This window comes from Styela clava, chromosome 10 (genome assembly GCF_964204865.1).
Source record: "Styela clava chromosome 10, kaStyClav1.hap1.2, whole genome shotgun sequence".
Lineage (NCBI taxonomy): Eukaryota > Metazoa > Chordata > Ascidiacea > Stolidobranchia > Styelidae > Styela > Styela clava.
This window is the reverse complement of record NC_135259.1, coordinates 6,324,278-6,349,917: the sequence shown is the minus strand read 5'-3', so window position 1 is coordinate 6,349,917 and position 25,640 is coordinate 6,324,278. Positions and strand designations below refer to the sequence as shown.

Genomic DNA, 25,640 nt, shown 5'->3' with positions numbered 1-25,640 from the left:
TAAAAATCACAACATGGAGCCTAACAATCCACTTTATATGATTTTACGAAGGCTCTCCAGTTACTCGGGCTTCTCTTCATTTTTCGCATAAATCTTTCGCGTTTTACTAAAGATTTCCGTGGAGAGGTGCATACAATGAGTCTTTGCGATTTTTAAAGCCCAGTATGTACTGGGTTCATGATTTACTTATACTCTTGATCAGAAAGGTCTGTTGAATGCTAATTTGTGTTCACCACGTTTATTCTTTTATGAATTAGTAGGCCTGAAACACCGCGACTTTTTTGAGGGAACTATTCAGTTTTAAAATAACTTTGATTTAGGTATTAGAAAATTAGTAATAATAAATCTAATTGTTTTAGTAAACATTAGGCAATAAATGAAATAGAGTTAATCTAAAATAAAATAAAATAATGTGAACACAAGCGCGCAAATAAAAATCACAATCTGGAGCTTAACAATCCACTTGATATGTCTTTACGAAGGTTCTCTAGTTATTCAGGCTTCTCTTTATTTTTCGCATAAATCTTTCGCCTTTTACTGAAGATTTCCGTGGAGAGGAGCATACAATGAGTCTTTGCTATTTTTAAAGCCTAGTATGTACTGGGTTCATGATTTACTCATACTCTAGATCGGAAAGGTCTGTTGAATGCTAATTTGTGTTCACAACTTTTATTCTTTTATGAATTAATAGACCTGGAACACACGACTTTACGGGAGAACTCATCAGTTTTCAATTAACTTTGAGTTATTAGAAAATGGATAATAATAAAAAAAAATATTTTAGTAAACATGAAACAACCAATGAAATCGAAATATTTTCAAAAGAAATAAATTAATGTGAAAACAAGCGCGCGGATAAAAATCACAATCTGGAGCCTAACAATCCACTTGATAGTTCTTTATGAAGGCTCTTTAGTTACTCAGGCTTCTCTTCATTTTTCTCATAAATCTTTCGCCTTTTACTAAAGATTTCCGTGGAGAGGAGCACACAATGAGTCTTTGCGATTTTTAAAGCCCAGCATGTACTGGGTTTATGATTTACTTATACTCTAGATCAGAAAGGTCTGTTGAATGCTAATTTGTGTTCACAACTTTTATTCTTTTATGAATTAATAGACCTGGAACACCACGACTTTATGGGAGAACTATTCAATTTTCAATTAACTTTGAGTTATTACAAAATGGATAATAATAAAAAAAATGTTTTAGTGAACATGAGACAACCAATGAAATCGAAATATTCTCAAAAGAAATAAATTAATGTGAAAACAAGCGCGCGGCTAAAAATCACAATCTGGAGCCGAACAATCCACTTGATAGTTCTTTACGAAGGCTCTTTAGTTACTCAGGCTTCTCTTCATTTTTCGCATAGATCTTTCGCCTTTTACTAAAGATTTCCGTGGAGAGGAGCATACAATGAGTCTTTGCGATTTTTAAAGCCCAGCATTTACTGGGTTCATGATTTCCTCATACTCTAGATCAGAAAGGTCTGTTGAATGCTAATTTGTGTTCACAACTTTTATTCTTTTATGAATTAATAGACCTGGAACACACGACTTTACGGGAGAACTCATCAGTTTTCAATTAACTTTGAGTTATTAGAAAATGGATAATAATAAAAAAAAATATTTTAGTAAACATGAAACAACCAATGAAATCGAAATATTTTCAAAAGAAATAAATTAATGTGAAAACAAGCGCGCGGATAAAAATCACAATCTGGAGCCTAACAATCCACTTGATAGTTCTTTATGAAGGCTCTTTAGTTACTCAGGCTTCTCTTCATTTTTCTCATAAATCTTTCGCCTTTTACTAAAGATTTCCGTGGAGAGGAGCACACAATGAGTCTTTGCGATTTTTAAAGCCCAGCATGTACTGGGTTTATGATTTACTTATACTCTAGATCAGAAAGGTCTGTTGAATGCTAATTTGTGTTCACAACTTTTATTCTTTTATGAATTAATAGACCTGGAACACCACGACTTTATGGGAGAACTATTCAATTTTCAATTAACTTTGAGTTATTACAAAATGGATAATAATAAAAAAAATGTTTTAGTGAACATGAGACAACCAATGAAATCGAAATATTCTCAAAAGAAATAAATTAATGTGAAAACAAGCGCGCGGCTAAAAATCACAATCTGGAGCCGAACAATCCACTTGATAGTTCTTTACGAAGGCTCTTTAGTTACTCAGGCTTCTCTTCATTTTTCGCATAGATCTTTCGACTTTTACTAAAGATTTCCGTGGAGAGGAGCATACAATGAGTCTTTGCGATTTTTAAAGCCCAGCATTTACTGGGTTCATGATTTCCTCATACTCTAGATCAGAAAGGTCTGTTGAATGCTAATTTGTGTTCACAACTTTTATTCTTTTATGAATTAATAGACCTGGAACACACGACTTTACGGGAGAACTCATCAGTTTTCAATTAACTTTGAGTTATTAGAAAATGGATAATAATAAAAAAAAATATTTTAGTAAACATGAAACAACCAATGAAATCGAAATATTTTCAAAAGAAATAAATTAATGTGAAAACAAGCGCGCGGATAAAAATCACAATCTGGAGCCTAACAATCCACTTGATAGTTCTTTATGAAGGCTCTTTAGTTACTCAGGCTTCTCTTCATTTTTCTCATAAATCTTTCGCCTTTTACTAAAGATTTCCGTGGAGAGGAGCACACAATGAGTCTTTGCGATTTTTAAAGCCCAGCATGTACTGGGTTTATGATTTACTTATACTCTAGATCAGAAAGGTCTGTTGAATGCTAATTTGTGTTCACAACTTTTATTCTTTTATGAATTAATAGACCTGGAACACCACGACTTTATGGGAGAACTATTCAATTTTCAATTAACTTTGAGTTATTACAAAATGGATAATAATAAAAAAAATGTTTTAGTGAACATGAGACAACCAATGAAATCGAAATATTCTCAAAAGAAATAAATTAATGTGAAAACAAGCGCGCGGCTAAAAATCACAATCTGGAGCCGAACAATCCACTTGATAGTTCTTTACGAAGGCTCTTTAGTTACTCAGGCTTCTCTTCATTTTTCGCATAGATCTTTCGACTTTTACTAAAGATTTCCGTGGAGAGGAGCATACAATGAGTCTTTGCGATTTTTAAAGCCCAGCATTTACTGGGTTCATGATTTCCTCATACTCTAGATCAGAAAGGTCTGTTGAATGCTAATTTGTGTTCACAACTTTTATTCTTTTATGAATTAATAGACCTGGAACACACGACTTTACGGGAGAACTCATCAGTTTTCAATTAACTTTGAGTTATTAGAAAATGGATAATAATAAAAAAAAATATTTTAGTAAACATGAAACAACCAATGAAATCGAAATATTTTCAAAAGAAATAAATTAATGTGAAAACAAGCGCGCGGATAAAAATCACAATCTGGAGCCTAACAATCCACTTGATAGTTCTTTATGAAGGCTCTTTAGTTACTCAGGCTTCTCTTCATTTTTCTCATAAATCTTTCGCCTTTTACTAAAGATTTCCGTGGAGAGGAGCACACAATGAGTCTTTGCGATTTTTAAAGCCCAGCATGTACTGGGTTTATGATTTACTTATACTCTAGATCAGAAAGGTCTGTTGAATGCTAATTTGTGTTCACAACTTTTATTCTTTTATGAATTAATAGACCTGGAACACCACGACTTTATGGGAGAACTATTCAATTTTCAATTAACTTTGAGTTATTACAAAATGGATAATAATAAAAAAAATGTTTTAGTGAACATGAGACAACCAATGAAATCGAAATATTCTCAAAAGAAATAAATTAATGTGAAAACAAGCGCGCGGCTAAAAATCACAATCTGGAGCCGAACAATCCACTTGATAGTTCTTTACGAAGGCTCTTTAGTTACTCAGGCTTCTCTTCATTTTTTGCATAGATCTTTCGACTTTTACTAAAGATTTCCGTGGAGAGGAGCATACAATGAGTCTTTGCGATTTTTAAAGCCCAGCATTTACTGGGTTCATGATTTTCTCATACTCTAGATCAGAAAGGTCTGTTGAATGCTAATTTGTGTTCACAACTTTTATTCTTTTATGAATTAATAGACCTGGAACACCACGACTTTATGAGAGAACTATTCAATTTTCAATTAACTTTGAGCTATTAGAAAATGGATAATAATAAAAAAAATGTTTTAGTAAACATGAGACGACCAATGGAATCGAAATATTCTCAAAAAAAAATAAATTAATGTGAAAACAAGCGCGCGGATAAAAATCACAATCTGGAGCCTGGAGATTTTACGAAGGTTCTCTAGTTATTCAGGCTTCTCTTCATTTTTCGCATAAATCTTTCGCCTTTTACTAAAGATTTCCGTGGAGAGGAGCATACAATGAGTCTTTGCGATTTTTAAAGCCCAGTATGTACTGGGTTCATGATTTACTCATACTCTAGATCAGAAAGGTCTGTTGAATGCTAATTTGTGTTCACAACTTTTATTCTTTTATGAATTAATAGACCTGGAACACCACGACTTTGCGGGAGAACTCATCAGTTTTCAATTAACTTTGAGTTATTAGAAAATGGATAATAATAAAAAAAAAATATTTTAGTAAACATGAGACAACCAATGAAATCGAAATATTTTCAAAAGAAATAAATTAATGTGAAAACAAGCGCGCGGATAAAAATCACAATCTGGAGCCTAACAATCCACTTGATAGTTCTTTATGAAGGCTCTTTAGTTACTCAGGCTTCTCTTCATTTTTCGCATAAATCTTTCGCCTTTTACTAAAGATTTCCGTGGAGAGGAGCACACAATGAGTCTTTGCAATTTTTAAAGCCCAGCATGTACTGGGTTCATGATTTACTTATACTCTAGATCAGAAAGGTCTGTTGAATGCTAATTTTTGTTCATAACTTTTATTCTTTTATGAATTAATAGACCTGGAACACCCGACTTTATGGGAGAACTATTCAATTTTCAATTAACTTTGAGTTATTACAAAATGGATAATAATAAAAAAAAAATGTTTTAGTAAACATGAGACAACCAATGAAATCGAAATATTCTCAAAAGAAATAAATTAATGTGAAAACAAGCGCGCGGATAAAAATCACAATATGGAGCCTAACAATCCACTTTATATGATTTTACGAAGGCTCTCCAGTTACTCGGGCTTCTCTTCATTTTTCGCATAAATCTTTCGCGTTTTACTAAAGATTTCCGTGGAGAGGTGCATACAATGAGTCTTTGCGATTTTTAAAGCCCACTATGTACTGGGTTCATGATTTACTTATACTCTTGATCAGAAAGGTCTGTTGAATGCTAATTTGTGTTCACCACGTTTATTCTTTTATGAATTAATAGGCCTGAAACACCGCGACTTTTTTGGGGGAGCTATTCAGTTTTAAAGTAACTTTGATTTAGGTATTAGAAAATTAGTAATAATAAATCTAATTGTTTTAGTAAACATTAGGCAATAAATGAAATAGAGTTAATCTAAAACAAAATAATGTGAACACAAGCGCGCAAATAAAAATCACAATCTGGAGCCTAACAATCCACTTGATAGTTCTTTATGAAGGCTCTTTAGTTACTCAGGCTTCTCTTCATTTTTCTCAAACATCTTTCGTCTTTTACTAAAGATTTCCGTGGAGAGGAGCACACAATGAGTCTTTGCGATTTTTAAAGCCCAGCATGTACTGGGTTCATGATTTACTTATACTCTAGATCAGAAAGGTCTGTTGAATGCTAATTTGTGTTCACAACTTTTATTCTTTTATGAATTAATAGACCTGGAACACCACGATTTTATGGGAGAACTATTCAATTTTCAATTAACTTTGAGTTATTACAAAATGGATAATAATAAAAAAAATGTTTTAGTGAACATGAGACAACCAATGAAATCGAAATATTCTCAAAAGAAATAAATTAATGTGAAAACAAGCGCGCGGCTAAAAATCACAATCTGGAGCCGAACAATCCACTTGATAGTTCTTTACGAAGGCTCTTTAGTTACTCAGGCTTCTCTTCATTTTTCGCATAGATCTTTCGCCTTTTACTAAAGATTTCCGTGGAGAGGAGCATACAATGAGTCTTTGCGATTTTTAAAGCCCAGCATTTACTGGGTTCATGATTTCCTCATACTCTAGATCAGAAAGGTCTGTTGAATGCTAATTTGTGTTCACAACTTTTATTCTTTTATGAATTAATAGACCTGGAACACCACGACGTTATGGGAGAACTATTCAATTTTCAATTAACTTTGAGCTATTAGAAAATGGATAATAATAAAAAAAATGTTTTAGTAAACATGAGACGACCAATGGAATCGAAATATTCTCAAAAGAAATAAATTAATGTGAAAACAAGCGCGCGGATAAAAATCACAATCTGGAGCCTAACAATCCACTTTATATGATTTTACGAAGCCTCTCTAGTTACTCAGGATTCTCTTCATTTTTCGCATAAATCTTTCGCCTTTTACTAAGGATTTCCGTGGAGGGGAGCATACAATGAGTCTTTGCGATTTTTAAAGCCCCGCATGTACTGGGTTCATGATTTACTCATACTCTAGATCAGAAAGGTCTGTTGAATGCTATTTTGTGTTCGCAACTTTTATTCTTTTATGAATTAATAGACCTGGAACACCACGACTTTACGGGAGAACTATTCAGTTTTCAATTAACTTTTGAGTTATTAGAAAATGGATAATATTAAATATAACTGTTTTAGTAAACATGAGACAACCAATGAAATCGAAATATTTTCAAAAGAAATAAACTAATGTGAAAACAAGCGCGCGGATAAAAATCACAATCTGGAGCCTAACAATCCACTTTATATGATTTTACGAAGGCTCTCCAGTTACTCAGGCTTCTCTTCATTTTTCGCATAAATCTTTCGCCTTTTACTAAAGATTTCCGTGGAGAGGAGCATAAAATGAGTCTTTGCGATTTTTAAAGCCCAGTATGTACTGGGTTCATGATTTACTTATACTCTTGATCAGAAAGGTCTGTTGAATGCTAATTTGTGTTCACCACGTTTATTCTTTTATGAATTAATAGGCCTGGAACACCGCGACTTTTTTGGGAGAACTATTCAGTTTTAAAGTAACTTTGATTTAGGTATTAGAAAATTAGTAATAATAAATCTAATTGTTTTAGTAAACATGAGGCAATAAATGAAATAGAGTTAATCTAAAATAAAATAAAATAATGTGAACACAAGCGCGCGAATAAAAATCACAATCTGGATCTTAACAATCCACTTGATATGTCTTTACGAAGGTTCTCTAGTTATTCAGGTTTCTCTTCATTTTTCGCATAAATCTTTCGCCTTTTACTAAAGATTTCCGTGGAGAGGAGCATACAATGAGTCTTTGCGATTTTTAAAGCCCAGTATGTACTGGGTTCATGATTTACTCATACTCTAGATCAGAAAGGTCTGTTGAATGCTAATTTGTGTTCACAACTTTTATTCTTCTATGAACTAATAGACCTGGAACACCACGACTTTACGGGAGAACTCATCAGTTTTCGATTAACTTTGAGTTATTAGAAAATGGATAATAATAATAAAAAATATTTTAGTAAACATGAGACAACCAATGAAATCGAAATATTTTCAAAAGAAATAAATTAATGTGAAAACAAGCGCGCGGATAAAAATCACAATCTGGAGCCTAACAATCCACTTGATAGTTCTTTATGAAGGCTCTTTAGTTACTCAGGCTTCTCTTCATTTTTCGCATAAATCTTTCGCCTTTTACTAAAGATTTCCGTGGAGAGGAGCACACAATGAGTATTTGCGATTTTTAAAGCCCAGCATGTACTGGGTTCATGATTTACTTATACTCTAGATCAGAAAAGTCTGTTGAATGCTAATTTGTGTTCATAACTTTTATTCTTTTATGAATTAATAGACCTGGAACACCACGACTTTATGGGAGAACTATTCAATTTTCAATTAACTTTGAGTTATTACAAAATGGATAATAATAATAAAAAATGTTTTAGTAAACATGAGACAACCAATGAAATCAAAATATTCTCAAAAGAAATAAATTAATGTGAAAACAAGCGCGCGGCTAAAAATCACAATCTGAAGCCGAACAATCCACTTGATAGTTCTTTACGAAGGCTCTTTAGTTACTCAGGCTTCTCTTCATTTTTCGCATAGATCTTTCGCCTTTTACTAAAGATTTCCGTGGAGAGGAGCATACAATGAGTCTTTGCGATTTTTAAAGCCCAGCATTTACTGGGTTCATGATTTCCTCATACTCTAGATCAGAAAGGTCTGTTGAATGCTAATTTGTGTTCACAACTTTTATTCTTTTATGAATTAATAGACCTGGAACACCACGACTTTATGGGAGAACTATTCAATTTTCAATTAACTTTGAGCTATTAGAAAATGGATAATAATAAAAAAAATGTTTTAGTAAACATGAGACGACCAATGGAATCGAAATATTCTCAAAAGAAATAAATTAATGTGAAAACAAGCGCGCGGATAAAAATCACAATCTGGAGCCTAACAATCCACTTGATAGTTCTTTATGAAGGCTCTTTAGTTACTCAGGCTTCTCTTCATTTTTCGCATAAATCTTTCGCCTTTTACTAAAGATTTCCGTGGAGAGGAGCACACAATGAGTATTTGCGATTTTTAAAGCCCAGCATGTACTGGGTTCATGATTTACTTATACTCTAGATCAGAAAAGTCTGTTGAATGCTAATTTGTGTTCATAACTTTTATTCTTTTATGAATTAATAGACCTGGAACACCACGACTTTATGGGAGAACTATTCAATTTTCAATTAACTTTGAGTTATTACAAAATGGATAATAATAAAAAAAAATGTTTTAGTAAACATGAGACAACCAATGAAATCAAAATATTCTCAAAAGAAATAAATTAATGTGAAAACAAGCGCGCGGCTAAAAATCACAATCTGAAGCCGAACAATCCACTTGATAGTTCTTTACGAAGGCTCTTTAGTTACTCAGGCTTCTCTTCATTTTTCGCATAGATCTTTCGCCTTTTACTAAAGATTTCCGTGGAGAGGAGCATACAATGAGTCTTTGCGATTTTTAAAGCCCAGCATTTACTGGGTTCATGATTTCCTCATACTCTAGATCAGAAAGGTCTGTTGAATGCTAATTTGTGTTCACAACTTTTATTCTTTTATGAATTAATAGACCTGGAACACCACGACTTTATGGGAGAACTATTCAATTTTCAATTAACTTTGAGCTATTAGAAAATGGATAATAATAAAAAAAATGTTTTAGTAAACATGAGACGACCAATGGAATCGAAATATTCTCAAAAGAAATAAATTAATGTGAAAACAAGCGCGCGGATAAAAATCACAATCTGGAGCCTAACAATCCACTTTATATGATTTTACGAAGCCTCTCTAGTTACTCAGGATTCTCTTCATTTTTCGCATAAATCTTTCGCCTTTTACTAAAGATTTCCGTGGAGAGGAGCATACAATGAGTCTTTGCGATTTTTAAAGCCCCGCATGTACTGGGTTCATGATTTACTCATACTCTAGATCAGAAAGGTCTGTTGAATGCTATTTTGTGTTCGCAACTTTTATTCTTTTATGAATTAATAGACCTGGAACACCACGACTTTACGGGAGAACTATTCAGTTTTCAATTAACTTTTGAGTTATTAGAAAATGGATAATATTAAATATAACTGTTTTAGTAAACATGAGACAACCAATGAAATCGAAATATTTTCAAAAGAAATAAACTAATGTGAAAACAAGCGCGCGGATAAAAATCACAATCTGGAGCCTAACAATCCACTTTAAATGATTTTACGAAGGCTCTCCAGTTACTCAGGCTTCTCTTCATTTTTAGCATAAATCTTTCGCCTTTTACTAAAGATTTCCGTGGAGAGGAGCATAAAATGAGTCTTTGCGATTTTTAAAGCCCAGTATGTACTGGGTTCATGATTTACTTATACTCTTGATCAGAAAGGTCTGTTGAATGCTAATTTGTGTTCACCACGTTTATTCTTTTATGAATTAATAGGCCTGGAACACCGCGACTTTTTGGGGGAACTATTCAGTTTTAAAGTAACTTTGATTTAGGTATTAGAAAATTAGTAATAATAAATCTAATTGTTTTAGTAAACATGAGGCAATAAATGAAATAGAGTTAATCTAAAATAAGATAAAATAATGTGAACACAAGCGCGCGAATAAAAATCACAATCTGGATCTTAACAATCCACTTGATATGTCTTTACGAAGGTTCTCTAGTTATTCAGGTTTCTCTTCATTTTTCGCATAAATCTTTCGCCTTTTACTAAAGATTTCCGTGGAGAGGAGCATACAATGAGTCTTTGCGATTTTTAAAGCCCAGTATGTACTGGGTTCATGATTTACTCATACTCTAGATCAGAAAGGTCTGTTGAATGCTAATTTGTGTTCACAACTTTTATTCTTCTATGAATTAATAGACCTGGAACACCACGACTTTACGGGAGAACTCATCAGTTTTCAATTAACTTTGAGTTATTAGAAAATGGATAATAATAATAAAAAATATTTTAGTAAACATGAGACAACCAATGAAATCGAAATATTTTCAAAAGAAATAAATTAATGTGAAAACAAGCGCGCGGATAAAAATCACAATCTGGAGCCTAACAATCCACTTGATAGTTCTTTATGAAGGCTCTTTAGTTACTCAGGCTTCTCTTCATTTTTCGCATAAATCTTTCGCCTTTTACTAAAGATTTCCGTGGAGAGGAGCACACAATGAGTATTTGCGATTTTTAAAGCCCAGCATGTACTGGGTTCATGATTTACTTATACTCTAGATCAGAAAGGTCTGTTGAATGCTAATTTGTGTTCATAACTTTTATTCTTTTATGAATTAATAGACCTGGAACACCACGACTTTATGGGAGAACTATTCAATTTTCAATTAACTTTGAGTTATTACAAAATGGATAATAATAAAAAAAAATGTTTTAGTAAACATGAGACAACCAATGAAATCGAAATATTCTCAAAAGAAATAAATTAATGTGAAAACAAGCGCGCGGCTAAAAATCACAATCTAAAGCCGAACAATCCACTTGATAGTTCTTTACGAAGGCTCTTTAGTTACTCTGGCTTATCTTCATTTTTCGCATAGATCTTTCGCCTTTTACTAAAGATTTCCGTGGAGAGGAGCATACAATGAGTCTTTGCGATTTTTAAAGCCCAGCATTTACCGGGTTCATGATTTCCTCATACTCTAGATCAGAAAGGTCTGTTGAATGCTAATTTGTGTTCACAACTTTTATTCTTTTATGAATTAATAGACCTGGAACACTACGACTTTATGGGAGAACTATTCAATTTTCAAATACCTTTGAGCTATTAGAAAATGGGTAATAATAAAAAAAATGTTTTAGTAAACATTAGACGACCAATGGAATCGAAATATTCTCAAAAGAAATAAATTAATGTGAAAACAAGCGCGCGGATAAAAATCACAATCAGGAGCCTAACAATCCACTTTATATGATTTTACGAAGCCTCTCTAGTTACTCAGGCTTCTCTTCATTTTTCGCATAAATCTTTCGCCTTTTACTAAAGATTTCCGTGGAGAGGAGCATACAATGAGTCTTTGCGATTTTTAAAGCCCCGCATGTACTGGGTTCATGATTTACTCATACTCTAGATCAGAAAGGTCTGTTGAATGCTATTTTGTGGTCGCAACTTTTATTCTTTTATGAATTAATAGACCTGGAACACCACGACTTTACGGGAGAACTATTCAGTTTTCAATTAACTTTTGAGTTATTAGAAAAAGGAAAATATTAAATATAACTGTTTTAGTAAACATGAGACAACCAATGAAATCGAAATATTCTCAAAAGAAATAAATTAATGTGAAAACAAGCGCGCGGATAAAAATCACAATCTGGAGCCTATTAATCCACTTTATATGATTTTACGAAGGCTCTCCAGTTACTCAGGCTTCTCTTCATTTTTCGCATAAATCTTTCGCCTTTTACTAAAGATTTCCTTGGAGAGGAGCATACAATGAGTCTTCGCGATTTTTAAAGCCCAGTATGTACTGGGTTCATGATTTACTCATACTCTAGATCAGAAAGGTCTGTTGAATGCTAATTTGTGTTCACAACTTTTATTCTTTTATGAATTAATAGACCTGGAACACCACGACTTTACGGGAGAACTCATCAGTTTTCAATTAACTTTGAGTTATTAGAAAATGGATAATAATAGAAAAAAATATTTTAGTAAACATGAGACAACCAATGAAATCGAAATATTTTCAAAAGAAATAAATTAATGTGAAAACAAGCGCGCGGATAAAAATCACAATCTGGAACCTAACAATCCACTTGATAGTTCTTTATGAAGGCTCTTTAGTTACTCAGGCTTCTCTTCATTTTTCGCATAAATCTTTTGCCTTTTACTAAAGATTTCTGTGGAGAGGAGCACACAATCAGTCATTGCGATTTTTAAAGCCCAGCATGTACTGGGTTCATGATTTACTTATACTCTAGATCAGAAAGGTCTGTTGTCTATGAGTCTGTTGTCTATGAGACAACCAATGAAATCGAAATATTCTCAAAAGAAATAAATTAATGTGAAAACAAGCTCGCGGATAAAAATCACAATCTGGAGCCAAACAATCCACTTTATATGATTTTACGAAGGCTCTCCAGTTACTCATGCTTCTCTTCATTTTTCGCATAAATCTTTCGCCTTTTACTAAAGATTTCCGTGGAGAGGAGCATACAATGAGTCTTTGCGATTTTTAAAGCCCAGTATGTACTGGGTTCATGATTTACTTATACTCTTGATCAGAAAGGTCTGTTGAATGCTAATTTGTGTTCACCACGTTTATTCTTTTATGAATTAATAGGCCTGGAACACCGCGACTTTTTGGGGGGAACTATTCAGTTTTAAAGTAACTTTGATTTAGGTATTAGAATATTAGTAATAATAAATCTAATTGTTTTAGTAAACATGAGGCAATAAATGAAATAGAGTTAAAATAAAATAAAATAATGTGAACACAAGCGCGCGAATAAAAATCACAATCTGGAGCTTAACAATCCACTTGATATGTCTTTACGAAGGTTCTCTAGTTATTCAGGCTTCTCTTCATTTTTCGCATAAATCTTTCGCCTTTTACTAAAGATTTCCGTGGAGAGGAGCATACAATGAGTCTTTGCGATTTTTAAAGCCAAGTATGTACTGGGTTCATGATTTACTCATACTCTAGATCAGAAAGGTCTGTTGAATGCTAATTTGTGTTCACAACTTTTATTCTTTTATGAATTAATAGACCTGGAACACCACGACTTTACGGGAGAACTCATCAGTTTTCAATTAACTTTGAGTTATTAGAAAATGGATAATAATAAAAAAAAATATTTTAGTAAAATGAGACAACCAATGAAATCGAAATATTTTCAAAAGAAATAAATTAATGTGAAAACAAACGCGCGGATAAAAATCACAATCTGGAGCCTAACAATCCACTTGATAGTTCTTTATGAAGGCTCTTTAGTTACTCAGGCTTCTCTTCATTTTTCGCATAAATCTTTCGCCTTTTACTGAAGATTTCCGTGGGGAGGAGCACACAATGAGTCTTTGCGATTTTTAAAGCCCAGCATGTACTGGGTTCATGATTTACTTGTACTCTAGATCAGAAAGGTCTGTTGAATACTAATTTGTGTTCACAACTTTTATTCTTTTATGAATTAATAGACCTGGAACACCACGACTTTACGGGAGAACTATTCAATTTTCAATTAACTTTGAGTTAGAGATGAGATCAGAAAGGTCTGTTTAATGCTATTTTGTGTTCACAACTTTTATTCTTTTATGAATTAATAGACCTGGAACACCACGACTACGGGAGAAACATTCAGTTTTCAATTAACTTTCAGTTATTAGAAACTGGATAATATTAAATATAACTGTTTTAGTAAACATGAGACAACCAATAAAATCGAAATATTCTCAGAAGAAATAAATTAATGTGAAAACAAGCGCGCGGATAAAAATCACAATCTGGAGCCTAACAATCCACTTTATATGATTTTACGAATGCTCTCCAGTTACTCAGGCTTCTCTTCATTTTTCGCATAAATCTTTCGCCTTTTACTAAAGATTTCCGTGGAGAGGAGCATACAATGAGTCTTTGCGATTTTTAAAGCCCAGTATGTACTGGGTTCGTGATTTACATATACTCAAGATCAGAAAGGTTTGTTGAATGCTAATTTGTGTTCACAACTTTTATTCCTTCATGAATTAATAGGCCTGGAACACCGCGACTTTTTGGGGGGAACTATTCAGTTTTAAAGTAACTTTGATTTAGGTATTAGAAAATTAGTAATAATAAATCTAATTGTTTTAGTAAACATGAGGCAATAAATGAAATAGAGTTAATCTAAAATAAAATAAACTAATGTGAACACAAGCGCGTGAATAAAAATCACAATCTGGAGCTTAAAAATCCACTTGATATGTCTTTATGAAGGTTCTCTAGTTACTCAGGCTTCTCTTCATTTTTCGCACAAATCTTTCGCCTTTTACTAAAGATTTCCGTGGAGAGGAGCATGCAATGAGTCTTTGCGCTTTTTAAAGCTCAGTTTGTACTGGGTTCATGATTTACTTATACTCTAGATCAGGAAGGTCTGTTGTATGCTAATTTGTGTTCACAACTTTTATTCTTTTATGAATTATTAGACCTGGAACACCACGACTTTACGGGAGAACTATTCAGTTTTCAATTAACTTTGAGTTATTAGAAAATGGATAATAATAAAAAAATGTTTTAGTAAACATAAGACAACCAATGAAATCGAAATATTCTCAAAAGAAATAAATTTATGTGAAAACAAGCGCGCGGATAAAAATCACAATCTGGAGCCGAACAATCCACTTGATAGGTGTTTACGAAGGTCTTTAGTTACTCTGGCTTATCTTCATTTTTCGCGTAAATCATTCGCCTTTTACTGAAGATTTTCGTGGAGAGGAGCATACAATGAGTCTTTGCGATTTTTAAAGCCCATCATGTACTGGGTTCATGATTTACTTAATCTCTAGATCAGATGGGTCTGTTGGATGCTAATTTGCGTTCAAAACTTCTATTCCCTTATGAATAAATAGACCTGGATAACACGAGTTTTAGGGGAGAACTATTCAGTTTTCAATTAACTTTTGAGTTATTAGAAAATTCATTATAATAATTCCAATTATTTTACTGAACATAAGGCAATTCATGAAATCGAATTAATCTCAGAAGAAATAAAGTAATGTGAAAACACGCGTGCGAATAAAAATCACAATCTAGAGCCTAACAATCCATTTGTTTGGTCTTTACGATCGCTCTCGAGTTACTCAGGCTTCTCTTCATTTTTCGCATGAATCTTTCGCCTTTTACTAAAGATTTCCGTGTAGAGGAGCATACAATGAGTCTTTGCGATTTTTAAAGCCCAGCATGTACTGGGTTCATGATTTATTTATACTCTAGATCAGAAAGGTCTGTTGGATGCTAATTGGTGTTCACAACTTTTATTCTTTTATGAATTATTAGACCATGAACACCACGACTTTACGGGAGAACTGTTCAGTTTTCAATTAACTTTGAGTTATTAGAAAATGGATAATAATAAAAAAAAATGTTTTAGTAAACATAAGACAACCAATGAAATCGAAATATTCTCAAAAGAAATGAATTAACGTGAAAACAAGCGTGCGGATAAAAATCACAATCTGGAGCCTAACAATCCACTTAATAGTTCTTTACGAAGGCTCTTTAGTTCTCTTTAGTTACTCAGGCTTCTCTTCATTTTTCGCATAAATCTTTCGACTTTCACTAAAGATTTCAGTGGAGAAGAGCATACAATGAGTCTTTGCAATTTTTAAAGCCCCTCATGTACTTGGTTCATGATTTACTTATACCCTAGATCAGAAAGGTCTGTTGAATGCTAATTTGTGTTCACAAATTTTATTCTTTTATGAATTAATAGACCTGGAACACCACGACTTTACGGGAGAACTATTCAGTTTTCAATTAACTTTGAGTTATTAGAAAATGGATAATAATAATAAAAATGCCTCACTTCATTTTTCGCGTAAATCTTTCGCCTTTCACTAAAGATTTCCGTGCAGAGGAGCATACAATGAGTCTTTGCGATTGTCAAAGCTCATCATGTACTGGGTTCATAATTTACTTATACTCTAGATCAGAAAGGTCTGTTGAATGCTAATTTGTGTTCACAACTTTTATTCTTTTATGAATTATTAGACCATGAACACCACGACTTTACGGGAGAACTGTTCAGTTTTCAATTAACTTTGAGTTATTAGAAAATGGATAATAATAACAAAAATGTTTTAGTAAACATGAGACAACCAATGAAATCGACATATTCTCAAAAGAAATAAATTAATGTGAAAACAAGCGCGCGGATAAAAATCACAATCTGGAGCCGAACAATCCACTTGATAGTTCTTTATGAAGGCTCTTTAGTTACTCAGGCTTCTGTTCATTTTTCGCATAAATCTTTCGCCTTTTACTGAAGATTTCCGTGGGGAGGAGCACACAATGAGTCTTTGCGACTTTTAAAGCCCAGCATGTACTGGGTTCATGATTTACTTGTACTCTAGATCAGAAAGGTCTGTTGAATACTAATTTGTGTTCACAACTTTTATTCTTTTATGAATTAATAGACCTGGAACACCACGACTTTACGGGAGAACTATTCAATTTTCAATTAACTTTGAGTTAGAGATGAGATCAGAAAGGTCTGTTTAATGCTATTTTGTGTTCACAACTTTTATTCTTTTATGAATTAATAGACCTGGAACACCACGACTACGGGAGAAACATTCAGTTTTCAATTAACTTTCAGTTATTAGAAACTGGATAATATTAAATATAACTGTTTTAGTAAACATGAGACAACCAATAAAATCGAAATATTCTCAGAAGAAATAAATTAATGTGAAAACAAGCGCGCGGATAAAAATCACAATCTGGAGCCTAACAATCCACTTTATATGATTTTACGAATGCTCTCCAGTTACTCAGGCTTCTCTTCATTTTTCGCATAAATCTTTCGCCTTTTACTAAAGATTTCCGTGGAGAGGAGCATACAATGAGTCTTTGCGATTTTTAAAGCCCAGTATGTACTGGGTTCGTGATTTACATATACTCAAGATCAGAAAGGTTTGTTGAATGCTAATTTGTGTTCACAACTTTTATTCCTTCATGAATTAATAGGCCTGGAACACCGCGACTTTTTGGGGGGAACTATTCAGTTTTAAAGTAACTTTGATTTAGGTATTAGAAAATTAGTAATAATAAATCTAATTGTTTTAGTAAACATGAGGCAATAAATGAAATAGAGTTAATCTAAAATAAAATAAACTAATGTGAACACAAGCGCGTGAATAAAAATCACAATCTGGAGCTTAAAAATCCACTTGATATGTCTTTATGAAGGTTCTCTAGTTACTCAGGCTTCTCTTCATTTTTCGCACAAATCTTTCGCCTTTTACTAAAGATTTCCGTGGAGAGGAGCATGCAATGAGTCTTTGCGCTTTTTAAAGCTCAGTTTGTACTGGGTTCATGATTTACTTATACTCTAGATCAGGAAGGTCTGTTGTATGCTAATTTGTGTTCACAACTTTTATTCTTTTATGAATTATTAGACCTGGAACACCACGACTTTACGGGAGAACTATTCAGTTTTCAATTAACTTTGAGTTATTAGAAAATGGATAATAATAAAAAAATGTTTTAGTAAACATAAGACAACCAATGAAATCGAAATATTCTCAAAAGAAATAAATTTATGTGAAAACAAGCGCGCGGATAAAAATCACAATCTGGAGCCGAACAATCCACTTGATAGGTGTTTACGAAGGTCTTTAGTTACTCTGGCTTATCTTCATTTTTCGCGTAAATCATTCGCCTTTTACTGAAGATTTTCGTGGAGAGGAGCATACAATGAGTCTTTGCGATTTTTAAAGCCCATCATGTACTGGGTTCATGATTTACTTAATCTCTAGATCAGATGGGTCTGTTGGATGCTAATTTGCGTTCAAAACTTCTATTCCCTTATGAATAAATAGACCTGGATAACACGAGTTTTAGGGGAGAACTATTCAGTTTTCAATTAACTTTTGAGTTATTAGAAAATTCATTATAATAATTCCAATTATTTTACTGAACATAAGGCAATTCATGAAATCGAATTAATCTCAGAAGAAATAAAGTAATGTGAAAACACGCGTGCGAATAAAAATCACAATCTAGAGCCTAACAATCCATTTGTTTGGTCTTTACGATCGCTCTCGAGTTACTCAGGCTTCTCTTCATTTTTCGCATGAATCTTTCGCCTTTTACTAAAGATTTCCGTGCAGAGGAGCATACAATGAGTCTTTGCGATTTTTAAAGCCCAGCATGTACTGGGTTCATGATTTATTTATACTCTAGATCAGAAAGGTCTGTTGGATGCTAATTGGTGTTCACAACTTTTATTCTTTTATGAATTATTAGACCATGAACACCACGACTTTACGGGAGAACTGTTCAGTTTTCAATTAACTTTGAGTTATTAGAAAATGGATAATAATAAAAAAAAAATGTTTTAGTAAACATAAGACAACCAATGAAATCGAAATATTCTCAAAAGAAATGAATTAACGTGAAAACAAGCGTGCGGATAAAAATCACAATCTGGAGCCTAACAATCCACTTAATAGTTCTTTACGAAGGCTCTTTAGTTCTCTTTAGTTACTCAGGCTTCTCTTCATTTTTCGCATAAATCTTTCGACTTTCACTAAAGATTTCAGTGGAGAAGAGCATACAATGAGTCTTTGCAATTTTTAAAGCCCCTCATGTACTTGGTTCATGATTTACTTATACCCTAGATCAGAAAGGTCTGTTGAATGCTAATTTGTGTTCACAAATTTTATTCTTTTATGAATTAATAGACCTGGAACACCACGACTTTACGGGAGAACTATTCAGTTTTCAATTAACTTTGAGTTATTAGAAAATGGATAATAATAATAAAAATGCCTCACTTCATTTTTCGCGTAAATCTTTCGCCTTTCACTAAAGATTTCCGTGCAGAGGAGCATACAATGAGTCTTTGCGATTGTCAAAGCTCATCATGTACTGGGTTCATAATTTACTTATACTCTAGATCAGAAAGGTCTGTTGAATGCTAATTTGTGTTCACAACTTTTATTCTTTTATGAATTATTAGACCATGAACACCACGACTTTACGGGAGAACTGTTCAGTTTTCAATTAACTTTGAGTTATTAGAAAATGGATAATAATAACAAAAATGTTTTAGTAAACATGAGACAACCAATGAAATCGACATATTCTCAAAAGAAATAAATTAATGTGAAAACAAGCGCGCGGATAAAAATCACAATCTGGAGCCGAACAATCCACTTGATAGTTCTTTATGAAGGCTCTTTAGTTACTCAGGCTTCTGTTCATTTTTCGCAAAAATCTTTCGCCTTTTACTAAAGATTTCCGTGGAGAGGAGCACACAACGAGTCTTTGCGATTTTTAAAGCCCAGCATGTACTGGGTTCATGATTTACTTATACTCTAGATTAAAAAGGTCTGTTGAATGCTAATTTGTGTTCACAACTTTTATTCTTTTATGAATTATTAGACCATGAACACCACGACTTTACGGGAGAACTGTTCAGTTTTCAATTAACTTTGAGTTATTAGAAAATGGATAATAATAACAAAAATGTTTTAGTAAACATGAGACAACCAATGAAATCGACATATTCTCAAAAGAAATAAATTAATGTGAAAACAAGCGCGCGGATAAAAATCACAATCTGGAGCCGAACAATCCACTTGATAGTTCTTTATGAAGGCTCTTTAGTTACTCAGGCTTCTGTTCATTTTTCGCAAAAATCTTTCGCCTTTTACTAAAGATTTCCGTGGAGAGGAGCACACAACGAGTCTTTGCGATTTTTAAAGCCCAGCATGTACTGGGTTCATGATTTACTTATACTCTAGATTAAAAAGGTCTGTTGAATGCTAATTTGTGTTCACAACTTTTATTCTTTTATGAATTATTAGACCAATAACACCACGACTTTACGGGAGAACTGTTCAGTTTTCAATTAACTTTGAGTTATTAGAAAATGGATAATAATAACAAAAATGTTTTAGTAAACATGAGACAACCAATGAAATCGACATATTCTCAAAAGAAATAAATTAATGTGAAAACAAGCGCGCGGATAAAAATCACAATCTGGAGCCGAACAATCCACTTGATAGTTCTTTATGAAGGCTCTTTAGTTACTCAGGCTTCTGTTCATTTTTCGCAAAAATCTTTCGCCTTTTACTGAAGATTTCCGTGGAGAGGAGCACACAACGAGTCTTTGCGATTTTTAAAGCCCAGCATGTACTGGGTTCATGATTTACTTATACTCTAGATTAAAAAGGTCTGTTGAATGCTAATTTGTGTTCACAACTTTTATTCTTTTATGAATCAATAGACCTGGAACACCACGACTTTCCGGGAGAGCTATTCAGTTTTCCATTAACTTGGAGTTATCAGAAAATGGATATTAATAAAAAAAATGTTTTAGTAAACATAAGACAACCAATGCAATCGAAATATTCTCAAAAGAAATAAATTAATGTGAAAACAAGCGCGCGGATAAAAATCACAATCTGGAGCCGAACAATCCACTTAATAGTTCTTTACGAAGGTTCTCTAGTTACTCAGGCTTCTCTTCATTTTTCGCATAAATCTTTCGCCTTTTACTAAAGATTTCCGTGGAGAGGAGCATACAATGAGTCTTTGCGAATTTGGAAGCCCAGCATGCGGTGGGTTCTTGGTTTACGTATTCTTTAGAACAGAAGGGTCTGTTGGATGCTAATTGGTGTTCACAACTTTTATTCCTTCATGAAATAATAGGCCTGGAACATCGCGACTTTTTTAGGAGAACTATTCAGTTTTAAAGTAACTTTGATTTAGTTATTAGAAAATTAACAATATGAAATTTAATAGTTTTAGTAAATCTGAGGCAATAAATGAAATAGAGTTAATCTAAAATAAAATAAAATAATGTGAACACAAGCGCGCGAATAAAAAATCACAATCTGGAGCTTAACAATCCACTTGATATGTCTTAACGAAGGTTCTCTAGTTACTCAGGCTTCTCTTCATTTTTCGCATAAATCTTTCGCCTTTTACTATAATTTCCGTGGAGAGGAGCATGCAATGAGTCTTTGCGATTTTTAAAGCCCAGTATGTACTGGGTTCATGATTTACTTATACTCTGGATCAGAAAGGTCTGTTGAATGCTAATTTGTGTTCACGACTTTTATTCTTTTATGAATTAATAGACCTGGAACACCACGACTTTACGGGAGAACTCATCAGTTTTCAATTAACTTTGAGTTATTAGAAAAAGGAAAATAATAAAAAAAAATATTTTAGTAAACATGAGACAACCAATGAAATCGAAATATTTTCAAAAGAAATAAATTAATGTGAAAACAAGCGCGCGGATAAAAATCACAATCTGGAGCCTAACAATCCACTTGATAGTTCTTTATGAAGGCTCTTTAGTTACTCAGGCTTCTTTTCATTTTTCGCATAAATCTTTCGCCTTTTACTAAAGATTTCCGTGGAAACGAGCACACAATGAGTCTTTGCGATTTTGGAAGCCCAGCATATACTGGGTTCATGATTTACTTATACTCTAGATCAGAAAGGTCTGTTGAATGCTAATTTGTGTTCACAACTTTTATTCTTTTATGAATTAATAGACCTGGAACACCACGACTTTACGGGAGAACTATTCAGTTTTCAATTAACTTTGAGTTATTAGAAAATGGATAATAATAAAAAAAAATGTTTTAGTAAACATAAGACAACCAATGAAATCGAAATATTCCCAAAAGAAATAAATTAATGTGAAAACAAGCGCTCGGCTAAAAATCACAATCTGAGCCGAACAATCCACTTGATATTCCTTTACGAAGGCTCTTTAGTTACTCAGGCTTCTCTTCATTTTTCGCATAAATATTTCGCCTTTCACTAAAGATTTCCGTGGAGAGGAGCATACAATGAGTCTTTGCGATTTTTAAAGCCCAGCATGTACTGGGTTCATGATTTCCTCATACTCTAGATCAGAAAGGTCTGTTGAATGCTTATTTGTGTTCACAACTTTTATTCTTTTATGAATTAATAGACCTGGAACACCGCGACTTTACGGGAGAACTATTCAGTTTTCAATTAACTTTGAGTTATTAGAAAATGGATAATAATAAAAAAAATGTTTTTGTAAACACGAGACAACCAATGAAATCGAAATATTCTCAAAAGAAATAAATTAATGTGAAAACAAGCGCGCGGATAAAAATCACAATCTGGAGCCTAACATCCACTTTATATGATTTTACGAAGGCTCTCCAGTTACTCAGGCTTCTCTTCATTTTTCGCATAAATCTTTCGCCTTTTACTAAAGATTTCCGTGGAGAGGAGCACACAATGAGTCTTTGCGATTTTTAAAGCCCAGCATGTACTGGGTTCATGATTTACTTATACTCTAGATCAGAAAGGTCTGTTGAATGCTAATTTGTGTTCACAACTTTTATTCTTTTATGATTTGATAGACCTGGAACACCACGACTTTACGGGAGAACTATTCAGTTTTCAATTACCTTTGAGGTATTAGAAAATGGATATTAATAAAAAAAAAATGCTTTAGTAAACATGAGACGACCAATGAAATCGAAAAATTCTCAAAAGAAATAAATTAATGTGAAAACAAGCGCGCGAATAAAAATCACAATGTGGAGCCTAACAATCCACTTTATATGATTTTACGAAGGCTCTCTTCATTTTTCGCATAAATCTTTCGCCTTTTACTAAAGATTTCCGTGGAGAGGAGCATACAATGAGTCTTTGCGATTTTTAAAGCCCAGCATGTACTGGGTTCATGATTTACTTATACTCTAGATCAGAAAGGTCTTTTGAATGCTAATTTGTGTTCACAACTTTTATTCTTTCATGAATTAATAGGCCGGGAACACCGCGACTTTTTGGGGGGAACTATTCAGTTTTAAAGTAACATTGATTTAGATATTAGAAAATTAGTAATAATAAATCTAATTGTTTTAGTAAACATGAGGCAATAAATGAAATAGAGTTAATCTAAATTAAAATAAACTAATGTGAACACAAGCGCGCGAATAAAAATCACAATCTGGAGCTTAACAATCCACTTGATATGTCTTAACGAAGGTTCTCTAGTTACTCAGGCTTCTCTTCATTTTTCGCATAAATCTTTCGCCTTTTACTAAAGATTTCCGTGGAGAGGAGCATACAATGAGTCTTTGCGATTTTTAAAGCCCAGTATGTACTGGGTTCATGATTTATTTATACTCTAGATCAGAAAGGTCTGTTGAATGCTAATTTGTGTTCACAACTTTTATTCTTCTATGAATTAATAGGCCTGGAACACCGCGACTTTTTGGGGGGGAACTATTCAGTTTTAAAGTAACTTTGATTTAGGTATTAGAAAATTAGTAATATCTAATTGTTTTAGTAAACATGAGGCAATAAATGAAATAGAGTTAATCTAAAATAAAATAAACTAATGTGAACACCAGCGCGGGAATAAAAATCACAATCTTGTGCTTAACGATCCACTTGATATGTCTTTACGAAGGTTCTCTAGTTACTCAGGCTTCTCTTCATTTTTCGCATAAATCTTTCGCCTTCTACTAAAATTTCCGTGGAGAGGAGCATGCAATGAGTCTTTGCGATTTTTAAAGCCCAGTATGTACTGGGTTCATGATTTACTTATACTCTGGATCAGAAAGGTCTGTTGAATGCTAATTTGTGTTCACAACTTTTATTCTTTTATGAATTAATAGACCTGGAACACCACGACTTTACGGGAGAACTCATCAGTTTTCAATTAACTTTGAGTTATTAGAAAATGGAAAATAATAAAAAAAAATATTTTAGTAAACATGAGACAACCAATGAAATCGAAATATTTTCAAAAGAAATAAATTAATGTGAAAACAAGCGCGCGGATAAAAATCACAATCTGGAGCCTAACAATCCACTTGATAGTTCTTTATGAAGGCTCTTTAGTTACTCAGGCTTTTCTTCATTTTTCGCATAAATCTTTCGCCTTTTACTAAAGACTTCCGTGGAGAGGAGCACACAATGAGTCTTTGCGATTTTTTAAGCCCAGCATGTACTGGGTTCATGATTTACTTATACTCTAGATCAGAAAGGTCTGTTGAATGCTAATTTGTGTTCACAACTTTTATTCTTTCATGAATTGATAGGCCGGGAACACCGCGATTTTTGGGGGGAACTATTCAGTTTTAAAGTAACTTTGATTTAGATATTAGAAAATTAGTAATAATAAATCTAATTGTTTTAGTAAACATGAGGCAATAAATGAAATAGAGTTAATCTAAAATAAAATAAACTAATGTGAACACAAGCGCGCGAATAAAAATCACAATCTGGAGCTTAACAATCCACTTGATATGTCTTTACGAAGGTTCTCTAGTTACTCAGGCTTCTCTTCATTTTTCGCATAAATCTTTCGCCTTTTACTAAAGATTTCCGTGGAGAGGAGCATACAATGAGTCTTTGCGATTTTTAAAGCCCAGTATGTACTGGGTTCATGATTTACTTATACTCTAGATCAGAAAGGTCTGTTGAATGCTAATTTGTGTTCACAACTTTTATTCTTTTATGAATTAACAGGCCTGGAACACCGCGACTTTTTGGGGGGAACTATTCAGTTTTAAAGTAACTTTGATTTAGGTATTAGAAAATTAGTAATAATAAATCTATTGTTTTAGTATACATGAGGCAATAAGTGAAATAGAGTTAATCTAAAATAAAATAAAATAATGTGAACACAAGCGCGCGAATGAAAATCACAATCTGGAGCTTAACAATCCACTTGATATGTCTTTACGAAGGTTCTCTAGTTACTCAGGCTTCTCTTCATTTTTCGCATAAATCTTTCGCCTTTTACTAAAGATTTCCGTGGAGAGGAGCATAAAATGAGTCTTTGCGATTTTAAAGCCCAGCATGTACTGGGTTCATGATTTACTTATACTCTAGATCAGAAAGGTCTGTTGAATGCTAATTTGTGTTCACAACTTTTATTCTTTTATGAATTAATAGACCTGGAACACCACGACTTTACGGGAGAACTATTCAGTTTTCAATTAACTTTGAGTTATTAGAAAAAGGATTATAATAAAAAAAATGTTTCAGTAAACATGAGACGACCAATGAAATATTCTCAAAAATAATAAATTAATGTGAAAACAAGCGCGCGGATAAAAATCACAATCTGGAGCCTAACAATCCACTTTATATGATTTTACGAAGGCTCTCTAGCTGCTCAGGCTTCTCTTCATTTTTCGCATAAATCTTTCGCCTTTTACTAAAGATTTCCGTGGAGAGGAGCATACAAGAGTCTTTGTGATTTTTAAAGCCCAGCATGTACTGGGTTCATGATTTACTCATACTCTAGATCAGAAAGGTCTGTTGAATGCTAATTTGTGTTCACCACTTTTCTTCCTTT

General features: G+C 33.2%; 61 non-coding genes across 61 annotated transcripts; all 61 read left to right on the top strand.

The window, feature by feature from the left end:
* Nucleotides 1-61: 61 nt before the first annotated feature.
* Nucleotides 62-175, top strand: LOC144428733 (U5 spliceosomal RNA). The gene has a single exon (XR_013478674.1). It is a non-coding gene; the product is annotated as a U5 spliceosomal RNA (small nuclear RNA).
* Nucleotides 176-492: 317 nt separating this feature from the next.
* Nucleotides 493-606, top strand: LOC144428721 (U5 spliceosomal RNA). Its single transcript, XR_013478662.1, has one exon. It is a non-coding gene; the product is annotated as a U5 spliceosomal RNA (small nuclear RNA).
* Nucleotides 607-917: 311 nt separating this feature from the next.
* Nucleotides 918-1,031, top strand: LOC144428646 (U5 spliceosomal RNA). The gene has a single exon (XR_013478590.1). It is a non-coding gene; the product is annotated as a U5 spliceosomal RNA (small nuclear RNA).
* Nucleotides 1,032-1,342: 311 nt separating this feature from the next.
* On the top strand, nucleotides 1,343-1,456 carry LOC144428532 (U5 spliceosomal RNA). Its single transcript, XR_013478475.1, has one exon. It is a non-coding gene; the product is annotated as a U5 spliceosomal RNA (small nuclear RNA).
* Nucleotides 1,457-1,767: 311 nt separating this feature from the next.
* Nucleotides 1,768-1,881, top strand: LOC144428645 (U5 spliceosomal RNA). The gene has a single exon (XR_013478589.1). It is a non-coding gene; the product is annotated as a U5 spliceosomal RNA (small nuclear RNA).
* Nucleotides 1,882-2,192: 311 nt separating this feature from the next.
* Nucleotides 2,193-2,306, top strand: LOC144428723 (U5 spliceosomal RNA). Its single transcript, XR_013478664.1, has one exon. It is a non-coding gene; the product is annotated as a U5 spliceosomal RNA (small nuclear RNA).
* A 311-nt stretch (nucleotides 2,307-2,617) lies between these two features.
* On the top strand, nucleotides 2,618-2,731 carry LOC144428644 (U5 spliceosomal RNA). Its single transcript, XR_013478588.1, has one exon. It is a non-coding gene; the product is annotated as a U5 spliceosomal RNA (small nuclear RNA).
* Nucleotides 2,732-3,042: 311 nt separating this feature from the next.
* On the top strand, nucleotides 3,043-3,156 carry LOC144428722 (U5 spliceosomal RNA). Its single transcript, XR_013478663.1, has one exon. It is a non-coding gene; the product is annotated as a U5 spliceosomal RNA (small nuclear RNA).
* A 311-nt stretch (nucleotides 3,157-3,467) lies between these two features.
* Nucleotides 3,468-3,581, top strand: LOC144428643 (U5 spliceosomal RNA). Its single transcript, XR_013478587.1, has one exon. It is a non-coding gene; the product is annotated as a U5 spliceosomal RNA (small nuclear RNA).
* A 311-nt stretch (nucleotides 3,582-3,892) lies between these two features.
* LOC144428758 (U5 spliceosomal RNA) lies at nucleotides 3,893-4,006 on the top strand. The gene has a single exon (XR_013478699.1). It is a non-coding gene; the product is annotated as a U5 spliceosomal RNA (small nuclear RNA).
* Nucleotides 4,007-4,304: 298 nt separating this feature from the next.
* On the top strand, nucleotides 4,305-4,418 carry LOC144428431 (U5 spliceosomal RNA). Its single transcript, XR_013478374.1, has one exon. It is a non-coding gene; the product is annotated as a U5 spliceosomal RNA (small nuclear RNA).
* A 313-nt stretch (nucleotides 4,419-4,731) lies between these two features.
* Nucleotides 4,732-4,845, top strand: LOC144428563 (U5 spliceosomal RNA). Its single transcript, XR_013478506.1, has one exon. It is a non-coding gene; the product is annotated as a U5 spliceosomal RNA (small nuclear RNA).
* A 312-nt stretch (nucleotides 4,846-5,157) lies between these two features.
* Nucleotides 5,158-5,271, top strand: LOC144428777 (U5 spliceosomal RNA). Its single transcript, XR_013478717.1, has one exon. It is a non-coding gene; the product is annotated as a U5 spliceosomal RNA (small nuclear RNA).
* Nucleotides 5,272-5,583: 312 nt separating this feature from the next.
* Nucleotides 5,584-5,697, top strand: LOC144428820 (U5 spliceosomal RNA). The gene has a single exon (XR_013478758.1). It is a non-coding gene; the product is annotated as a U5 spliceosomal RNA (small nuclear RNA).
* A 311-nt stretch (nucleotides 5,698-6,008) lies between these two features.
* On the top strand, nucleotides 6,009-6,122 carry LOC144428531 (U5 spliceosomal RNA). Its single transcript, XR_013478474.1, has one exon. It is a non-coding gene; the product is annotated as a U5 spliceosomal RNA (small nuclear RNA).
* A 311-nt stretch (nucleotides 6,123-6,433) lies between these two features.
* LOC144428819 (U5 spliceosomal RNA) lies at nucleotides 6,434-6,548 on the top strand. Its single transcript, XR_013478757.1, has one exon. It is a non-coding gene; the product is annotated as a U5 spliceosomal RNA (small nuclear RNA).
* Nucleotides 6,549-6,860: 312 nt separating this feature from the next.
* Nucleotides 6,861-6,974, top strand: LOC144428552 (U5 spliceosomal RNA). Its single transcript, XR_013478495.1, has one exon. It is a non-coding gene; the product is annotated as a U5 spliceosomal RNA (small nuclear RNA).
* Nucleotides 6,975-7,291: 317 nt separating this feature from the next.
* Nucleotides 7,292-7,405, top strand: LOC144428513 (U5 spliceosomal RNA). Its single transcript, XR_013478456.1, has one exon. It is a non-coding gene; the product is annotated as a U5 spliceosomal RNA (small nuclear RNA).
* A 312-nt stretch (nucleotides 7,406-7,717) lies between these two features.
* On the top strand, nucleotides 7,718-7,831 carry LOC144428476 (U5 spliceosomal RNA). The gene has a single exon (XR_013478419.1). It is a non-coding gene; the product is annotated as a U5 spliceosomal RNA (small nuclear RNA).
* Nucleotides 7,832-8,143: 312 nt separating this feature from the next.
* On the top strand, nucleotides 8,144-8,257 carry LOC144428529 (U5 spliceosomal RNA). The gene has a single exon (XR_013478472.1). It is a non-coding gene; the product is annotated as a U5 spliceosomal RNA (small nuclear RNA).
* Nucleotides 8,258-8,568: 311 nt separating this feature from the next.
* LOC144428475 (U5 spliceosomal RNA) lies at nucleotides 8,569-8,682 on the top strand. The gene has a single exon (XR_013478418.1). It is a non-coding gene; the product is annotated as a U5 spliceosomal RNA (small nuclear RNA).
* Nucleotides 8,683-8,994: 312 nt separating this feature from the next.
* Nucleotides 8,995-9,108, top strand: LOC144428528 (U5 spliceosomal RNA). Its single transcript, XR_013478471.1, has one exon. It is a non-coding gene; the product is annotated as a U5 spliceosomal RNA (small nuclear RNA).
* A 311-nt stretch (nucleotides 9,109-9,419) lies between these two features.
* LOC144428715 (U5 spliceosomal RNA) lies at nucleotides 9,420-9,534 on the top strand. Its single transcript, XR_013478656.1, has one exon. It is a non-coding gene; the product is annotated as a U5 spliceosomal RNA (small nuclear RNA).
* Nucleotides 9,535-9,846: 312 nt separating this feature from the next.
* LOC144428423 (U5 spliceosomal RNA) lies at nucleotides 9,847-9,960 on the top strand. Its single transcript, XR_013478366.1, has one exon. It is a non-coding gene; the product is annotated as a U5 spliceosomal RNA (small nuclear RNA).
* A 316-nt stretch (nucleotides 9,961-10,276) lies between these two features.
* Nucleotides 10,277-10,390, top strand: LOC144428512 (U5 spliceosomal RNA). Its single transcript, XR_013478455.1, has one exon. It is a non-coding gene; the product is annotated as a U5 spliceosomal RNA (small nuclear RNA).
* A 312-nt stretch (nucleotides 10,391-10,702) lies between these two features.
* On the top strand, nucleotides 10,703-10,816 carry LOC144428473 (U5 spliceosomal RNA). Its single transcript, XR_013478416.1, has one exon. It is a non-coding gene; the product is annotated as a U5 spliceosomal RNA (small nuclear RNA).
* A 311-nt stretch (nucleotides 10,817-11,127) lies between these two features.
* LOC144428787 (U5 spliceosomal RNA) lies at nucleotides 11,128-11,243 on the top strand. Its single transcript, XR_013478726.1, has one exon. It is a non-coding gene; the product is annotated as a U5 spliceosomal RNA (small nuclear RNA).
* Nucleotides 11,244-11,553: 310 nt separating this feature from the next.
* Nucleotides 11,554-11,668, top strand: LOC144428589 (U5 spliceosomal RNA). Its single transcript, XR_013478532.1, has one exon. It is a non-coding gene; the product is annotated as a U5 spliceosomal RNA (small nuclear RNA).
* A 312-nt stretch (nucleotides 11,669-11,980) lies between these two features.
* On the top strand, nucleotides 11,981-12,094 carry LOC144428557 (U5 spliceosomal RNA). The gene has a single exon (XR_013478500.1). It is a non-coding gene; the product is annotated as a U5 spliceosomal RNA (small nuclear RNA).
* A 312-nt stretch (nucleotides 12,095-12,406) lies between these two features.
* On the top strand, nucleotides 12,407-12,520 carry LOC144428788 (U5 spliceosomal RNA). Its single transcript, XR_013478727.1, has one exon. It is a non-coding gene; the product is annotated as a U5 spliceosomal RNA (small nuclear RNA).
* A 185-nt stretch (nucleotides 12,521-12,705) lies between these two features.
* Nucleotides 12,706-12,819, top strand: LOC144428466 (U5 spliceosomal RNA). Its single transcript, XR_013478409.1, has one exon. It is a non-coding gene; the product is annotated as a U5 spliceosomal RNA (small nuclear RNA).
* A 312-nt stretch (nucleotides 12,820-13,131) lies between these two features.
* Nucleotides 13,132-13,245, top strand: LOC144428594 (U5 spliceosomal RNA). Its single transcript, XR_013478537.1, has one exon. It is a non-coding gene; the product is annotated as a U5 spliceosomal RNA (small nuclear RNA).
* Nucleotides 13,246-13,556: 311 nt separating this feature from the next.
* On the top strand, nucleotides 13,557-13,670 carry LOC144428744 (U5 spliceosomal RNA). The gene has a single exon (XR_013478685.1). It is a non-coding gene; the product is annotated as a U5 spliceosomal RNA (small nuclear RNA).
* A 439-nt stretch (nucleotides 13,671-14,109) lies between these two features.
* LOC144428671 (U5 spliceosomal RNA) lies at nucleotides 14,110-14,223 on the top strand. The gene has a single exon (XR_013478615.1). It is a non-coding gene; the product is annotated as a U5 spliceosomal RNA (small nuclear RNA).
* A 317-nt stretch (nucleotides 14,224-14,540) lies between these two features.
* On the top strand, nucleotides 14,541-14,654 carry LOC144428545 (U5 spliceosomal RNA). Its single transcript, XR_013478488.1, has one exon. It is a non-coding gene; the product is annotated as a U5 spliceosomal RNA (small nuclear RNA).
* Nucleotides 14,655-14,962: 308 nt separating this feature from the next.
* Nucleotides 14,963-15,078, top strand: LOC144428854 (U5 spliceosomal RNA). The gene has a single exon (XR_013478790.1). It is a non-coding gene; the product is annotated as a U5 spliceosomal RNA (small nuclear RNA).
* Nucleotides 15,079-15,390: 312 nt separating this feature from the next.
* On the top strand, nucleotides 15,391-15,504 carry LOC144428665 (U5 spliceosomal RNA). The gene has a single exon (XR_013478609.1). It is a non-coding gene; the product is annotated as a U5 spliceosomal RNA (small nuclear RNA).
* A 322-nt stretch (nucleotides 15,505-15,826) lies between these two features.
* Nucleotides 15,827-15,941, top strand: LOC144428847 (U5 spliceosomal RNA). The gene has a single exon (XR_013478783.1). It is a non-coding gene; the product is annotated as a U5 spliceosomal RNA (small nuclear RNA).
* A 162-nt stretch (nucleotides 15,942-16,103) lies between these two features.
* On the top strand, nucleotides 16,104-16,219 carry LOC144428860 (U5 spliceosomal RNA). Its single transcript, XR_013478796.1, has one exon. It is a non-coding gene; the product is annotated as a U5 spliceosomal RNA (small nuclear RNA).
* A 310-nt stretch (nucleotides 16,220-16,529) lies between these two features.
* LOC144428818 (U5 spliceosomal RNA) lies at nucleotides 16,530-16,644 on the top strand. The gene has a single exon (XR_013478756.1). It is a non-coding gene; the product is annotated as a U5 spliceosomal RNA (small nuclear RNA).
* Nucleotides 16,645-17,082: 438 nt separating this feature from the next.
* LOC144428660 (U5 spliceosomal RNA) lies at nucleotides 17,083-17,196 on the top strand. The gene has a single exon (XR_013478604.1). It is a non-coding gene; the product is annotated as a U5 spliceosomal RNA (small nuclear RNA).
* Nucleotides 17,197-17,513: 317 nt separating this feature from the next.
* LOC144428544 (U5 spliceosomal RNA) lies at nucleotides 17,514-17,627 on the top strand. Its single transcript, XR_013478487.1, has one exon. It is a non-coding gene; the product is annotated as a U5 spliceosomal RNA (small nuclear RNA).
* A 308-nt stretch (nucleotides 17,628-17,935) lies between these two features.
* On the top strand, nucleotides 17,936-18,051 carry LOC144428852 (U5 spliceosomal RNA). The gene has a single exon (XR_013478788.1). It is a non-coding gene; the product is annotated as a U5 spliceosomal RNA (small nuclear RNA).
* Nucleotides 18,052-18,363: 312 nt separating this feature from the next.
* Nucleotides 18,364-18,477, top strand: LOC144428707 (U5 spliceosomal RNA). The gene has a single exon (XR_013478648.1). It is a non-coding gene; the product is annotated as a U5 spliceosomal RNA (small nuclear RNA).
* Nucleotides 18,478-18,800: 323 nt separating this feature from the next.
* Nucleotides 18,801-18,915, top strand: LOC144428846 (U5 spliceosomal RNA). The gene has a single exon (XR_013478782.1). It is a non-coding gene; the product is annotated as a U5 spliceosomal RNA (small nuclear RNA).
* Nucleotides 18,916-19,077: 162 nt separating this feature from the next.
* Nucleotides 19,078-19,193, top strand: LOC144428859 (U5 spliceosomal RNA). The gene has a single exon (XR_013478795.1). It is a non-coding gene; the product is annotated as a U5 spliceosomal RNA (small nuclear RNA).
* A 309-nt stretch (nucleotides 19,194-19,502) lies between these two features.
* On the top strand, nucleotides 19,503-19,618 carry LOC144428732 (U5 spliceosomal RNA). The gene has a single exon (XR_013478673.1). It is a non-coding gene; the product is annotated as a U5 spliceosomal RNA (small nuclear RNA).
* Nucleotides 19,619-19,927: 309 nt separating this feature from the next.
* Nucleotides 19,928-20,043, top strand: LOC144428731 (U5 spliceosomal RNA). Its single transcript, XR_013478672.1, has one exon. It is a non-coding gene; the product is annotated as a U5 spliceosomal RNA (small nuclear RNA).
* A 309-nt stretch (nucleotides 20,044-20,352) lies between these two features.
* LOC144428812 (U5 spliceosomal RNA) lies at nucleotides 20,353-20,468 on the top strand. Its single transcript, XR_013478751.1, has one exon. It is a non-coding gene; the product is annotated as a U5 spliceosomal RNA (small nuclear RNA).
* Nucleotides 20,469-20,778: 310 nt separating this feature from the next.
* LOC144428631 (U5 spliceosomal RNA) lies at nucleotides 20,779-20,893 on the top strand. The gene has a single exon (XR_013478574.1). It is a non-coding gene; the product is annotated as a U5 spliceosomal RNA (small nuclear RNA).
* Nucleotides 20,894-21,210: 317 nt separating this feature from the next.
* LOC144428829 (U5 spliceosomal RNA) lies at nucleotides 21,211-21,323 on the top strand. Its single transcript, XR_013478767.1, has one exon. It is a non-coding gene; the product is annotated as a U5 spliceosomal RNA (small nuclear RNA).
* Nucleotides 21,324-21,635: 312 nt separating this feature from the next.
* On the top strand, nucleotides 21,636-21,750 carry LOC144428717 (U5 spliceosomal RNA). The gene has a single exon (XR_013478658.1). It is a non-coding gene; the product is annotated as a U5 spliceosomal RNA (small nuclear RNA).
* A 310-nt stretch (nucleotides 21,751-22,060) lies between these two features.
* LOC144428783 (U5 spliceosomal RNA) lies at nucleotides 22,061-22,174 on the top strand. The gene has a single exon (XR_013478722.1). It is a non-coding gene; the product is annotated as a U5 spliceosomal RNA (small nuclear RNA).
* A 310-nt stretch (nucleotides 22,175-22,484) lies between these two features.
* On the top strand, nucleotides 22,485-22,598 carry LOC144428483 (U5 spliceosomal RNA). The gene has a single exon (XR_013478426.1). It is a non-coding gene; the product is annotated as a U5 spliceosomal RNA (small nuclear RNA).
* A 294-nt stretch (nucleotides 22,599-22,892) lies between these two features.
* On the top strand, nucleotides 22,893-23,007 carry LOC144428832 (U5 spliceosomal RNA). Its single transcript, XR_013478770.1, has one exon. It is a non-coding gene; the product is annotated as a U5 spliceosomal RNA (small nuclear RNA).
* A 317-nt stretch (nucleotides 23,008-23,324) lies between these two features.
* Nucleotides 23,325-23,438, top strand: LOC144428650 (U5 spliceosomal RNA). Its single transcript, XR_013478594.1, has one exon. It is a non-coding gene; the product is annotated as a U5 spliceosomal RNA (small nuclear RNA).
* Nucleotides 23,439-23,751: 313 nt separating this feature from the next.
* On the top strand, nucleotides 23,752-23,864 carry LOC144428822 (U5 spliceosomal RNA). The gene has a single exon (XR_013478760.1). It is a non-coding gene; the product is annotated as a U5 spliceosomal RNA (small nuclear RNA).
* A 312-nt stretch (nucleotides 23,865-24,176) lies between these two features.
* LOC144428729 (U5 spliceosomal RNA) lies at nucleotides 24,177-24,291 on the top strand. Its single transcript, XR_013478670.1, has one exon. It is a non-coding gene; the product is annotated as a U5 spliceosomal RNA (small nuclear RNA).
* A 315-nt stretch (nucleotides 24,292-24,606) lies between these two features.
* LOC144428639 (U5 spliceosomal RNA) lies at nucleotides 24,607-24,720 on the top strand. Its single transcript, XR_013478582.1, has one exon. It is a non-coding gene; the product is annotated as a U5 spliceosomal RNA (small nuclear RNA).
* Nucleotides 24,721-25,036: 316 nt separating this feature from the next.
* On the top strand, nucleotides 25,037-25,150 carry LOC144428602 (U5 spliceosomal RNA). The gene has a single exon (XR_013478545.1). It is a non-coding gene; the product is annotated as a U5 spliceosomal RNA (small nuclear RNA).
* Nucleotides 25,151-25,453: 303 nt separating this feature from the next.
* On the top strand, nucleotides 25,454-25,568 carry LOC144428578 (U5 spliceosomal RNA). The gene has a single exon (XR_013478521.1). It is a non-coding gene; the product is annotated as a U5 spliceosomal RNA (small nuclear RNA).
* The last annotated feature ends 72 nt before the right edge of the window (nucleotides 25,569-25,640 follow it).